A 7978-nucleotide genomic window follows, 5' to 3' on the forward strand; every position below is an offset into this window, starting at 1 on the left:
AAGTAGACCAAAGTCACAAAGTAAGAAGCAGATCAAATGCTACAATTGTGGTAAGAGAGGGCACTTCAAGAAAGATTGTTGGAATAAGAAGAGTATAGAGAAGGTTACAGAAGGATCAAGTTCTCAAGGATGTGTTGCGAGTACCTCTGATGATGGAGAAATCCTGTATGGCGAAGCAACAATTGGTTCTAAAGGCAGCAAACAGCTCACTGATGTTTGGATTGTTGATTCAGGAGCAACATGGCACATGACTCCTCATCGTGATTGGTTTTGTACATATGAACCTGTCTTAGAAGGATCTGTGTTTATGGGAAACGATCATGCCTTAGAAATTGTTGGAATAGGTACTGTCAAAATAAAAATGTTTGATGGTTCTATTCGTTCACTTCAAGGGGTAAGACATGTGAAGGGCTTGAAGAAGAACTTGTTGTCGATTGGGCAACTGGATGAACTTGGCTGCAAGACCCATATTGAAGGTGGGATCTTGAAAGTTGTTAAAGGAGCTCTTGTGGTAATAAAAGCAGAAAAGATTGCAGCAAATCTATATATGCTTGTGGGAGATACTTTGCAAGAAGCAGAGGCATCAGTTGCTTCAACAAGCCAAGAAGAAATGACGATGATATGGCATTGCAAACTAGGCCACATGTCAGAACGAGGTTTGAAGATTCTTGTAGAACGTAATCTCATTCCCGGGCTCAAATCGGTAAACTTACCGTTTTGTAAGCACTGCGTTACAAGCAAACAACATAGATTGACGTTTGGTAGATCAACTGCTCGGAGCAAGCACATATTGGAGTTGATTCATTCTGATGTGTGGGAATCGCCGGAGATGTCCCTAGGAGGAGCAAAATATCTTGTATCATTTATTGATGATTACTCTAGGAGGCTATGGGTGTTCCCGATCAAGAAGAAGTCAGACGTGTTTGCGATGTTCAAAGAGTTTAAAGCAAAGTTAGAACTTGAATCTGGAAAGAAGATCAAGTGTTTAAGGACAGATAATGGAGGAGAATATGTCGATGGCGATTTTCTAACATTTTGCAAGCAAGCAGGTATTCAACGGCAATTCACAGTTGCATATACGCCTCAGCAAAATGGTGTAGCAGAGCGAATGAATCGGACTCTCCTAGAAAGAGCACGAGCTATGTTGCAAACTACAGGTTTAGCTAAGTCTTTTTGGGCAGAAGCTGTTAAAACTGCCTGTTATGTGATAAATCGGTCACCATCAACTGCAATTGGGTTGAAGACACCAATGGAGATGTGGCAAGGTAAGCCACCTAATTATTCTTCTTTACATATATTTGGTTGTCCTGTGTACGTAATGTACAATTCCCAGGAAAGAACAAAGCTGGACCCAAAGTCTAGAAAATGTATATTCTTGGGTTATACTGACGGAGTTAAGGGGTATCGCCTGTGGGATCCCACTGCCCGCAAGGTAGTTGTCAGTAGAGATGTGATATTTGCAGAAGATGAATTGCAAAAGGAACAAGAAAATGACAGCACTGTTAAAGATATAACCACTGTTCAAATAGATGAAAAATGCAGAGAAGGTGATCTTTCTGAAGTAGAACCACAGCACGAAGAACAAGAAGCAGAGGCCAATGACATAGAAGTTCGTCGATCCACTCGACAAAGAAGAACACCATCATGGCACTCAAATTATGTTTTGACAAACCATGATGCATATTGTCTTTTGACAGAAGATGGAGAACCAACAACTTTTATGGAGGCTATGCGCAATCCAGATGCTTCTATGTGGATGACAGCAATGCAAGAAGAAATTGAGGCATTACATAGGAACCATACCTGGAAACTTGTTGAACTTCCAGCAGGTCGGAAAGCCATTGGTAACAAATGGGTTTACAAGATCAAACGAGATAGTAATGATCAGGTGGAACGATATCGTGCAAGATTGGTTGTCAAGGGATATGCTCAGAAAGAAGGTATTGACTTCAATGAAATATTTTCTCCAGTGGTGAGACTAACTACTATTAGAGTAGTTTTGGCTAAATGTGCTGCATTTGATTTACATCTAGAGCAATTAGACGTAAAGACTGCTTTTCTTCATGGAGAACTTGAAGAAGAGATATATATGCTCCAACCAGAAGGTTTTGAAGAAAAAGGAAAAGAAAACTTGGTTTGCAGGTTAACTAAATCTCTGTACGGTCTAAAGCAGGCGCCAAGGTGTTGGTACAAGAGATTTGATTCTTTCATTATTAGCCTTGGATACAACAGACTTAGTTCAGATCATTGTACTTATTACAAGAGGTCTGGTGATAATGATTTCATCATTCTGCTGTTGTATGTGGATGACATGTTGGTGGTAGGTCCCAACAAAGATCAAATCCAAGAATTGAAGGCACAGTTGGCTAGGGAGTTTGATATGAAAGACTTGGGACCAGCAAACAAGATTTTAGGGATGCAAATTCACCGAGACAAAAAAGATAGGAAGATTTGGCTATCGCAAAAGAATTATTTGAAGAAGATCTTGCAACGCTTCAATATGCAAGAATGTAAGCCAATTTCAACCCCACTTCCTATGAATTTCAAATTATCCTCAAGTATGTGCCCTAGTAGTGAAGCAGAGAGGATGGAAATGTCTCGAGTACCGTATGCATCAGCGGTGGGAAGCCTTATGTATGCCATGATCTGTACAAGACCAGATATTGCTCAAGCAGTTGCGGTAGTAAGTCGATTTATGGCAGATCCAGGTAAAGAGCATTGGAATGTTGTTAAGAGGATCTTGAGATACATCAAAGGAACCTCGAATGTTGCATTATGTTTTGGAGGATCAGAATTCATTGTCAATGGATATGTCGATTCAGACTTTGCAGGTGATCTTGATAAACGAAAATCTACTACAGGCTATGTGTTTACACTTGCAGGAGGAGCTGTAAGCTGGCTATCTAAATTACAGACTGTTGTGGCTTTATCTACTACAGAAGCTGAATATATGGCAGCTACACAAGCATACAAGGAAGCTATTTGGATCCAAAGGTTGATAGACGAACTCGGGCACAAACAACAGAAGATTTCTGTGTATTGTGACAGTCAGAGTGCCTTGCACATTGCAAGGAATCCTGCCTTTCATTCAAGAACAAAACACATTGGAGTACAATATCACTTTGTTCGGGAAGTAGTAGAAGAAGGAAGTGTTGATATGCAGAAGATTCACACTAAAGACAACCTAGCAGATGCCATGACAAAACCAATCAACACAGAAAAGTTTGAATGGTGTAGATCCTCATACGGCCTATGGAATACATAAGCAACATGAATTTTGAAAATTTATCAAAATTAGCTTTAAGTGGGAGATTGTGAAAATTAGTAAAGCTAATTTTAGAAAATAAATAAATAAATAAATAATAACTAAATAAAATGAAAGGTAATAAACAATCCTAGTTTATAACCTTAGGATTTTAATGGTTGAAAAAGAAAAGAATTATATACCTCTAATTGATGGATGGTTCATATTGAAGAGACTCACCTATAAATTGAGTTTTTCTTTAATTCATTTCAATCAAGTCATCCAGATAGAATAACATAAGATTTCTTTGAGTAATTTTCTCCTATATTTGATAGAGAGAAGTGTGTTCTCCTTTTGTCAAGAGAGAGTGTTATTGTAGTCTCCTTGTGATAGAGAGAAGTTGTAATTCTCAAAGAAAATTATTCAATTATTTCCATATTTTATACAAATTTCTAATTTTTCATCTCTATATTTTGCTGTGTCATTTGTCTGGTACCTAACAAGGAATAAGAAACCATTTTCATGCATATTGCATATTATACAAATAGTTTTTGACTCCTTGTTTTTTTTTTTAATTTCTCAAAGTATTTTTCAACTCCTTAAGTAAGAACTAATCCGTCACAGATCAGAGCTCCATTTAATAGTTTGTTGTTGACCAAATACTAATAGGTTGTTGCATGCATAAAAAAGGAGTTCAAATTCTTGACGGACTAGTAAGTTAAACACTAAACCAATCCAATTTGAGTACGTCAAAAATGTACTGGATTAGCGTGCACTTAATTTTCTTTAACAAGTTGAGTTAACACCAAGTGATTTATTAAATTTAAAATAGTTTAGGTACCTTAGAAGAGTGTAAGTCTTTTAAAATTGATATTTGTAATATATATTGATTATAGTAAAAATTTTATCATTATTATAATAGAGACTAAATATAAATTATATTATATTTTGTAGATGAACTACTATATATTTAAGCGTTATTATTCTCTTTTTCTATTCTCCGCACATTTTTTTTTCTATATTCTGCATCACGATATGAGATAAAATTGTATCTCTTAAATTCAGTATTTTGTATAAATGATTTTATTAAATATTAAAAGTGCTTTTTTTATTTAATCTCTTTTTCTTAATTTACTTGAAAATTTTTGTGATGAATGTTATAAGGTTATGTTGTTGCGATTTTATGGCGAAGGATCGTTCATTGAAATACTATTATCTCTTGTATATATGTTATAGTCTATATTAGGTCGAGATTAAGGATTTGTTTGAACGCTATTTTTAAAAAATATCTTTTTTTAAATAATATTTTTTTAAAAGATCTTTTACAAAAATAAAAGTAATTTTATGTTTCTATATCTTATATAAAAAGATTTTTTTATCTATCAATTATGTTTAGGTAAAATAAGATAAAAGTATTTTTTTATTCATTTATTATGTAAAAACATCTTTTTTTAAAAAAAAATCTTTTAAAAAAAATATAAATTGTAGCTTCTCAAAAAATATATTTTTTCTAGTGTTTTATTTTTATTATTATAAATTTTTCAAACACATTAAAAAATTTAAAAAATCTTTTTTTATTAATTTAATGATGTCCAAACAAACACTAAAATTATTTTAAGGTTAATTATTTTTATTTGAAGATGTATGGAATTTATCATATGGTGTTCTCTATATCAAAATTAAATGAAAAAAAAAAGAGAGGATAAAAAATACAAATAAAAAGGAGAAGAACAAGAACTACTGAGACTAATTAAATAAATTCATCTCATAAAAATATTAGTTATGTAAGTGGAGAAAGACATTATAATCTTAAAAATATGGACTAAATAGTATAAGAGATTTTTTTTCTACTGGAGAAAATATACAAGTTAAATAGTATATATAGATAGATGTGATAATATTTTTATACAAAAATAATAGAATATATTTATAATCAACGTATAATTATTAGACACATGACAATATGACATATATGTATTTGTAGAAATAATATAAAGATAATATTTATTTTTTTTTTGGTGAACTGGGGTCAAGGATCCCGAACAACAAGAGCAAAACAAGAACAAAAAGAACAAAAGGTAAAATTAGGACTTCTTACACGGAAAGATCGCATACAGTCAAAATTCAAAGCTAAAGAAATATCTCGTTGAGTAGCATAAAAAATATGAAGTTTGAGCGGAAGGGATTGTCCCTTCTTAGCAAGAGCGTCCGCCACTGAATTAGCTTTTCGAAGGGAGTGAGACCAAGTGAGATGAGCAATTTTTTTGGTGTGAATGCGAATGTCTTCAACAATAGGAGCACAGGGATGGTTAGCAGGGCACCCGTTACGCATGAACTGGAGGGCCGAAGCAGAATCGGTTTCTATAATCAGGGTCATGTAGTTCTGGGCATTGGCGATTTGCAGACCACGAGTCATTCTCCAAAGATATGCGTGAGTTATGGAACAATTGCCTAGATTGTAGGAGAAGCCCATTATGAAACGCCCCAAATGGTCTCTGACTAATGCTCTACAAGCAATGTTATTTAGGTGAACTCGAAAGAAGCCATCAACATTTATCTTCAAAATCTTTTCCGGTGGAAGTATCCATCTAATGAGATGCTGAGATGTGGGATTAATGAAATTTCTAGTCTTGTAAGACTTAATTTTCATGATCTCATCAAACCAAGCTCTTATCTGCTGAACAGCCAAGGCAGTAGGAATAACTTTGGCTTCAAAGACAAATCTATTGTGACAAAATCATATAAAATTTGTTGTGACACCAAAGATGCAGGACCAGTTGCTAGGACAATCTAAGTTTGCTTCCAAACAACTATCTACATTAGAGTTGAAGAAGTTTGGATCTTGGGATATAGGGATGAGATCGTTCCAAATACTTTTGGCAAACCAGCAGTCACATTGAACATGACCGACAGTTTCTTCTTAGACATTGGAACGGGGGCAACGAGTATCTTGAGAGAGGTGACGCCTTTTCCGTTCTACATTGGTGAGGATAGCTTTGTGGGCAACAAGCCAGAGAAAGGAGCGGATCCTCTCAATGCCTTTCCAACTCCAAACCAAGTTGAATAGGTGCCTGTGATTGTTTTGATTGCCTTGACAGACTTGGTAGGCAGACCGAAAGCTGAAAGCTCCATCAGAGGAAGGAGCCCATGCAATATGGTTGGCTGGTTTCCAAGGAAAGGGTGGAGAAAGAGCCACAATTCTCTAGACCACCTCTTCCGGCAAGATCTAATGGACTCTATCCACGTCCCAAGATCCTGTAACATTAAGAAAATCTGTGAGGTTACTAGAATAATCAGTATCTTCACTTACCTGATTTGTGAGGTGATCAAGCCTCCCTAGGCTTAGAACCCAATTGTGATTCCAAAAATTTATCATTGATCCATTGCCAATGCGCCAGATATGGTTCATCTCAACTTTATCCCAGTTGGCACAAATTCCTTTTCACAAGTTAGAGTAATTTTGTTTACGCTCCACCTTTAGGATAATATCATTCCCGCTACCATACTTTGCTCGCAAAACTCAAACCCATAAGGCATCATTATTATCAATGAGACCCCATCCAGCTTTCATCATAAAAGCATAGTTGAGGGTGCTAACGTGTCGAATACCGAGCCCACCATCCTTTTTAGGATTGCCAATTTGCTTCCAACTCACAAGGCGAATTTTTCAAGATTCATTAGAAATCTCCCACAGAAAGTTCCTGCATTTTTTATCAATAGCATTACAAGTAGCTGTAGGTAAAAAGACAATTTGCATAGTATACGAAGAAATAGAAGATAGAACAGATTTTATTAGAATATTTATTCCGGCCAGCGCAAGGGAAGAAGCTTTCTAGGAATTCAATCTAGTATTAAGATTGTCAATGATACTATTAAAAGTTCTTTCTGAGACTCTAGAATGATGTAAGGACACTCCCAAGTATTTTTCTAAGTCATTAGATCTTGAAAATTTAAGGGCTTTAGAGATGTTGTTTCTAATATTAATGCCAACATTTTTAAAGAAGAAAATTCGAGTCTTTTTTTGACTGATCTTCTGACCAGAACTCTTACAAAAAACATTACCATAGTTATTAATAACCTCCACTTAATCCAGGTTTGCTTCTGCGAAGAGGATTAAGTCATCTACAAAGCAGAGGTGGAAGACATCTAGAGCATCCCTCGTAAGGCGAATAGGTTTCCAAAATTCATGCTCCACTGCTGCATCAATGAGTTGTGAGAGTCTTTCCACACACAGAAAAATGTAGGGGATAAAGGATCTCCTTGTCTAATACCTCTGGAAGGTACAAATTCATCTAGTTCTTCACCATTCCAGAGGATTCTCATTCTAGCAGTAGAAATGCACTCAACAATAAGATCAATAATGTGATGAGAAAGACCAATGTCCATCAAAATATCCTTTACCAAAGATTATTTTAATCTGTCGTAGGCTTTTTCAATATCTATCTTGATAGCAATCTATCATTTTTCCTCTTATTTCTCATCGAATAGATCATTTCCTGAGTTATAATAATATTATATGAAGAGTATCTTTCCAATATGAAGCTGCTCTAAGCTATAATAATAGGAGTATTTCACTAATTTAAATTGAAAAATTTGTGTTAAACTTGTTTTAAAGTTGTATTTGAAACATGGTTTTAAGTCAAAGAACACATAACCTGTGAGATTTTGAGCTTATTTACATGGTTACATTATTTAACTATAAATATTTTATTCTTGTGTGTTTTCTTCTCTATG

At 35.0% G+C, this 7978-nt stretch overlaps 1 long non-coding RNA gene across 1 annotated transcript; it reads right to left on the minus strand.

The window, feature by feature from the left end:
- Positions 1-5221: 5221 nt before the first annotated feature.
- Positions 5222-7702, minus strand: LOC112695960 (uncharacterized). The gene is made up of 2 exons (XR_003150636.2): positions 7307-7702; positions 5222-6945 (listed from the first exon to the last, which is right to left on the minus strand). It is a non-coding gene; the product is annotated as an uncharacterized lncRNA (long non-coding RNA).
- Between the last annotated feature and the right edge of the window lie 276 nt (positions 7703-7978).

The sequence above is a fragment of the Arachis hypogaea genome, chromosome 6 (assembly GCF_003086295.3).
Source record: "Arachis hypogaea cultivar Tifrunner chromosome 6, arahy.Tifrunner.gnm2.J5K5, whole genome shotgun sequence".
In the NCBI taxonomy this organism is placed as follows: Eukaryota; Viridiplantae; Streptophyta; class Magnoliopsida; order Fabales; family Fabaceae; genus Arachis; species Arachis hypogaea.